At 48.3% G+C, this 7,529-nt stretch overlaps 1 pseudogene; it reads left to right on the forward strand.

The window, feature by feature from the left end:
- Positions 1-4,968: 4,968 nt before the first annotated feature.
- Positions 4,969-7,084, forward strand: LOC117453479 (Krueppel-like factor 10; annotated as a pseudogene).
- The last annotated feature ends 445 nt before the right edge of the window (positions 7,085-7,529 follow it).

Genomic DNA, 7,529 nt, shown 5'->3' on the forward strand with positions numbered 1-7,529 from the left:
CAGGCCAGCGAAGAGATATAATCCCTCCACCTGGTCCTAGGTCTACCCCTTGGTCTCTACCCAGCTGGACGTGCCTGGAACACCTCCCTAGGGAGGCGCCCAGGTGGCATCCTAACTAGGTGCCCGAACCACCTCAACTGGCTCCTTTTGACGCGAAGGAGGAGCGGCTCAACTCCGAGTCCCTCCCTGATGACCGAACTTCTCACCTTATCTCTAAGGGAGACACCAGCCACCCGGCGGAGGAAACCCATCTCGGCCGCTTGTATCCGCGATCTCGTTCTTTCGGTCATGACCCATCCTTCATGACCATAGGTGAGGGTAGGAACGAACATGGCCCGCTCCCGCTGCTCCGATTCTCCGGCCCATCTCACGCTCCATTGTTCCCTCACTCGAGAACAAGACCCCGAGATACTTGAACTCCTTCACTTGGGGTAAGAACTCATTCCCTACTTGGAGTGGACAGTCCATCGGTTTCCTGCTGAGAACCATGGCCTCAGATTTGGAGGTGCTGATCCTCATCCCAGCCGCTTCACACTCAGTTGCGAACCGATCCAGTGAGTGCTGAAGGTCGCAGACCGATGAAGCCATCAGAACCACATCATCTGCAAAAAGCAGTGGTGCAATCCTTAGTCCACCGAACTGCAGACCCCCTCCCCCACGACTACGCCTCGAAATCCGATCCATGTATATTACAAACAGGATTGGTGACAAAGCGCAGCCCTGGCGGAGGCCAACCCTCACCGGAAATAGGTCCGACTTCCTGCCGAGGACCCGGGCACAGCTCTCGCTTTGGGAGTACAGAGATTGGATGGCCCTGATTAGAGACCCCCTCACCCCATACTCCCGCAGCACCTCCCACAGTAACTCCCTGGGAACCCGGTCACACGCCTTCTCCAAGTCTACAAAACAAATGTAGACCGGATCAGCGTACTCTCAGGCCCCCTCCAGGATCCTTGCGAGAGTAAAAAGCTGATCCGTCGTTCCACGACCAGGACGAAATCCGCATTGTTCCTCCTCAATCTGAGGTTCGACAATCGGCCTGACCCTCCTTTCGAGTACCTTGGAGTACCTTTACTTTATTATCTTTTTTTATAATAATGATCATATAAAGATGTGCCTTTACCTCACTGGTTGTAAAAAAAGCTTCTTATCTTCGTTAGCATAGCTAGCTAACCAGATGCTAATAACAACAAAGTTATTGACTGCATGATCAGTATGACAGATGAACGGATCGCCACTGGGCTCTCAACTAAAGACACAGCCACGCAGGAACTGCGGCATGTGTACGGCTCCTTATGGGAACTGCAGTTTGTGAAGTTCTGGTGCTTTCCGGCAGAACTACACCTCTGTCAGTCGAGACATATACCACGTGATGACACGTTAGGCTCGTGTTGTGTTCAAGGACCCTGACCTTGGCCAGGGAAAACAGGCACTCGCTTCTTTAATTATTTTGCGGTCTACATTAAAAAAAAACTACTTGGAAGATAATAAATAGTACAGTTAAGAAAAAAAACACCAGCTGTGAAGACTATAAGAAACTGAAGGGAAGATATCTCCATCTGTGCTCCTCGTAGGGGATTTCAATATCCACATTGATGACCCAACCAGCATATATGCCATTGAATTTCTGGAAACTCTGCAGTGCCTCAACTTCACACAGCACATCAACTTCCCCACACACAGCCACGGCCACATCCTTGACCTAGTCTGCTCCACAGGTCTCACCGCCCACCACCTATCCAGTCTCGACCCTCATATCTCCGACCACCTGGCCATTACCATGGACATCAATATCCCCATCCCCATCCAAAAACACAAGCGCACAATAACCTTCAGAAACCTAAAATCCCTGTCTCCCTCAGGACTCTCAGCTTGCATCACCCGCAAGATGTCCGCCTTCCCTCCCCCCCCGCCTGACAATCCATGTCAACTAGTGGATTACTACAACACCACCCTCTCCTCCTGCCTTGATGAACTGGCTCCCCAAAAAACTAAAACTGTCTCTTTCACACATTCAGCTCCCTGGTACACCCCTGAACTCCGCCAAATGAAATCACAAAAACGCCAACTGGAACGCCTCCATAAGAAAACCACTAACAGTCCATCTCCATGCCTACACCGACCACCTACATCAGTACAATAATGTGCTCAAAGCAGCCCGGACCAACTACTACTCACAACTGATACACTCCGGCTCCAGCAACCCCGAGGCTCTGTTCTCCACCATCAGCACACTCCTTAAACCCTGCGACAACGCCACCCCATCCTTCACAACCGCACGGTGCAATTCTTTCCTCTCATTCTTTCAATCCAAAATCGACAGCATCTACAGAAACCTGACCTCCTCAACAGCCCTCCCCATCTCCCCCACTGGCTCCCCCCCCTTCACCTCAAAGCCCCTATCCCGGTTCTGCCCTGTGACCCCAATGCAACTTTCCACCCTCATGGCCGGAATGAACTCCACCTGCACTCTGGACCCCATACAAACTACATTTGTCAGGGAATGCCTCCCTCCCATCTCCCAACTCATAACCACAATCATTAACTCCTCCCTCTGCTCTGGATCAGTCCCCCCCTCACTCAAACTGGCTGCTGTTACACCCATACTGAAAAAACCCGGACTCACACATGACATGTCCAACTTCCGGCCCATTTCCAATCTCCCGTTCCTATCAAAGCTACTCGAACGTGTTGTAGCCTTCCAATTAAAATCCCACCTCAACTCCAATAACCTGTTTGAACCCTTTCAGTCAGGATTCCGGACAAAACATAGCACAGAGACAGCCCTCCTCAGAATCACTAACGACCTCCTCAGACTCCGGCAATCTCAACATCCTCATCCTCCTCGACCTCACAGCAGCGTTCGACACCATCGACCACACCATCCTGCTGTCCCGCCTGGAATCATCCCTCAACATCACTGACACTGCACTCTCCTGGTTGAAATCATACCTCACCAACAGACACCAGTTCATCCACATCAATAACTGCACTTCCTCCACTGCCCCTCTGAACCAAGGCGTCCCCCAGGGTTCGGTGCTTGGTCCCCTCCTCTTCATCCTCTATATACTCCCCCTTGGAAAAATAATCCGTCGCCACAACCTCCAGTATCACTGCTACGCTGATGACATCCAACTCTACATCTCCACAAAAACCATCACTGCCACAACTCACTCCACACTCACCAACTGTCTCTCAGAAATTAAATCCTGGATGCAAACAAACTACCTTCAACTGAACAACGACAAATCTGACATCATAATCGGACCCCCATCCCGCACCAACACCACTCAGAACTTCAACCTCACCCTTGACAGCACCACTCTAACCCCCTCTCCTCACATTCGCAACCTTGGAGTAATCTTTGACAGCCAGCTCAAATTTGACAAACACACAAACCACATCACCAGGACCGCCTTCTTCCATCTGAAAAACATTGCCCGCCTCCGTCCCTCACTCACCTTCCCGGCTGCTGAAACCCTCATCCACGCATTTGTCACTTCAAGACTGGACTACTGCAACAGTATCCTGTATGGTTCATCATCCAAAATCCTAAATAAACTACAATACATCCAGAACTGCGCTGCCCGCCTCCTCACCCACACCCGCTCCAGAGACCACATCACCCCCGTCCTTCAAAACCTGCACTGGCTCCCTGTCCGTCAACGAATACACTTCAAAATCCTTCTGCTAACACACAAAGCTCTCAATAACCAGGCTCCCCCCAGCTCTCCGACCTGATCCACCACTACACCCCTTCCCGCAGCCTTCGATCATCAGAAGCGAACCTCCTCTCTATCCCCACACGAACCAAGCTCCGAACCTGGGGCGACAGAGCCTTCTCCATTGCTGCCCCCACCCTCTGGAACTCCCTCCCCCAACACATCAGAGACTGCACTGACCCCCCCACTTTCAAAACACTGACCAAGACACACCTCTTCAGACTGGCTTTTAATCTGTGAATTATGCTGTATTGCTGTTTTAATAACTTTTAAATGTTATTTTATCATGTTCTTATACATTTTTAAATTCTATTTTATCATGTTTTATCACCACTGTAAAGCGTCTTTGAGCACCTGGAAAAGCGCTTCGAAATGAAATGTATTATTATTATTATTAGATGAACGGATCGCCACTGGGCTCTCAACTAAAGACACAGCCACGCAGGAACTGCGGCATGTGTACGGCTCCTTATGGGAACTGCAGTTTGTGAAGTTCTGGTGCTCTCCGGCAGAACTACACCTCTGTCAGTCGAGACATATACCACGTGATGACACGTTAGGCTCGTGTTGTGTTCAAGGACCCTGACCTTGGCCAGGGAAAACAGGCACTCGCTTCTTTAATTATTTTGCGGTCTACATTAAAAAAAAACTACTTGGAAGATAATAAATAGTACAGTTAAGAAAAAAAACACCAGCTGTGAAGACTATAAGAAACTGAAGGGAAGACTTTAACTGAAGTAGTTTTAATCAATTCTTTTCTGAAGTCGACCCAAATCTTGCTAATAACATATTGTCCAACCCTATGCAAAGTTGATCATTTTATGAAAAGTTGAAATCAACATAGCATGTTTTGGAACCCAACTACAGAAAATAACTACTTGAAATTGTTTATAATCAACTAGGTAGAAATTCTAATGATTCTTTAGGAATCAGTATGAACATTGTTAAACAAGTTCTGCTCTAGCTGATATATGCAATACATCGTTCCAAGTCATTGTTCCTGATGAAATGAAGATAGCTACTGTAAGGTGATTCCTGTTTTTAAGTCAGGTAACAAATTGAGTCTTAACAATTATGGCGAAATGTTTTATTTTTTTCCTGAAAAGTCTGATTTTTTTCTCAGACCACATGTGGCCCTACTTCTCTTCCGTAGTGTCAGCTATTGAACATAGATTATTATCATTAAGAACAGTCCATGCATGGTGTGTTGTCTCATTCAAATGTTTGCTTTTATCAGACGGTCAACATGGAATTTGAGGAGCTTGCCTCAGACCGCCAGGGTGAATCCCAGCCTGCTCCTTTGGGGGACATGGAGGCAGCTGAGGCTCTGGTGTCCATGACTAACCGCTGGGAGAGCTTCAGACCCCTGACTCCATCCTCAGAGGACGACTGTGTCCTCTTTGTCTCCACTGTGCCCTCTTTGTCTCCACTGTGCCGCAGGACTCTCCTTCGACTGTCAACTCGGTGTTCGAGGTCCTTTGACTGGTCGCAGCCTGACTGTATCCTCTATGGCTCTGTTGGGCGGCAGCAGTCTCCTTTGATACTTCAGCTAATAGTAGAAGACACTCATGAGCACACACAGAAACGCTTCCAGTGCACCAGTGTGATCCGGCACACTTCAGATGGCGGCTCCTGTAGCGTCCGTCCTGCCTCCAGGGGGGACAGACTCACTCCCGTTCATACAGAAGACTAGCTGTGAATATGGGCAAGATGCTGTCCAACCGTCTGACTCTAAAGCAGTCGGGCCACAGAGATCTCACACTGCGGCTTTGCCAATTGTTTTTGAAACCAGCCAGAAGAGCCTTGAGGATAAATCAAACTCCTCTCAGGCTGCTGGCTCTGAGCTCTCTCCTGTCCCTGTGTACAGCCACATTCTTCCTGTCACAGCCTGTGACAACCCAAACGGATATCAAATCCCATCCTTCCCACCACTGCACCACAGCACCGTCCCCCAACACAAGCAGCTCCTCCGGCCCAGGTCTTCTTCCTCGTCCCTCAGCTATCTGTTCCTACTCTCTACGCCCAGCCGGCCCTGGTGACCCCTGGGGGCACCAAGCAGACGGCCATCGCCCCCGCGCCTGGGCTGGCCCTGTTGGAGCAAAGACTAAACCAGCCGCAGCCCGAGGTGTCCCGTGTCCGCAGCGATGTTTATCCTCATGAGGACTGCAGCAAGACCTACTTCAAGAGCTCCCACCTCAAGGCCCACCTGAGGACACACACAGGGGAGAAGCACTTTAGATGCAAGTGGGAGGGCTGCGAGAGGCGATCGGCTCGCTCCGACGAGCTGTCCCGCCACCGACGGACCCACACAGGGGAGAAGAGGTTCGCCTGTCCCGTGTGCCTCAGCCGCTTCATGAGGAGCGACCGCCTCGCCCAGCACGCCCGGAGACACCTCGCAGAGAGAAAGACTTCCTGCGCAGTTACAGGTCATCCAGTCTGCTGACATCACTGCTCACACACAACAAAAGCCTTCTGAGACATGCTGAGGAGACGCAGAATGAAATGCTGGGAATATGAAGTGTGATCATAACACTTCACATCACTGCTGAACCAGATGAACGTGCATGTGAAGTCTTTCCTTTGCTTTGATGATTGAATGAGATGTTTACATTCAAACTACTCAAACTGAGCATCTACACTGTTCTGTACACTTTTACAAATCAATGCTAAACATGTTTACTGTTGAGTGATTGTTGACCAAAGAATGTTAAGTATTGTTCTTTTGAGCCATACAAAAATATATTTGGCACAAAAAAAAAAAAAATTATAGACCCATTTCCTTATTATCGCAATTTTCTATGATACTTGAAAACATCTTTAACAACCGACTTGATTAATTCCTTACCAAATATGACATTATGTCACAGCCCATATGGTTTCCATAAAAAACGCTCCACCTCATCGGCAGTGATTGAATTGGTAGAAATTAAAATTAAATTGATTTTTTTTTTATTACAGATGGAATATTCATTGACCTCAAAAAAGCTTTTGATACTGTAAATCAATTTATAGAAACAGCTAATGTAGAACTTGACAACTGCAACTGGTTCGCAGCCAACACATTATCACTTAATGTGAGTAAAAAAAAACTGTTGCATCCCAGATCCATACCCACTTGTTTGACAATAATCACTAACGACCTCCTCATGGCAGCTAACTCCGGACTTTTAACCATCCTCCTTGATCTCCGTGCAGCTTTTGACACCATTCCCCACAGCATCCTCATTGACAGGCTGACCTCCATCGGAATCACTGACACACCCCTCCTCTGGTTTAAATCATATCTCTCTGGCCGCACTCAGTTCATCCAACTCAAAACCTTCAAATCCAACACTTTCTCACTCCTCTATACCTACATCTGACAAATATCTTTTGTACATTCTCAGGTTTTCTCTCTTTTTGTGAATGAGAATCAAAACTAAAGAGCTTTTTCCAGGCACAGATTATTCTGCCGTGGGGGGTAGCTGGTGAGTGGTGACCTGCGCGTGCCCAGCTTTCGCCTCGCGCTTCCCGCTTCTCTAGCGTTGCTAGGATACAGACCGCCGCAGTGCCAACTGCAATCTCCGGTTTGTAATCACTTTGTTGCCACTACTTAGAGCTACTTTTGAACACAAAATGTACGGGCTCTATGAATTTAGCAATGATACAATTGAAGTTGGCCGGTTATATTTAATTGAGGGGGAGTACGATCCTGAATTGGACAAGGAGTATCTTGTCTGGTGGCCCCAAAATGGGAAAAAGATGGCTTGGACTGCTAAAGTGTTATCAACTGGCGGTAAGTTGGCATATTTAAATAGATCATACAGC

The sequence above is a fragment of the Pseudochaenichthys georgianus genome, chromosome 10 (assembly GCF_902827115.2).
Source record: "Pseudochaenichthys georgianus chromosome 10, fPseGeo1.2, whole genome shotgun sequence".
Lineage (NCBI taxonomy): Eukaryota > Metazoa > Chordata > Actinopteri > Perciformes > Channichthyidae > Pseudochaenichthys > Pseudochaenichthys georgianus.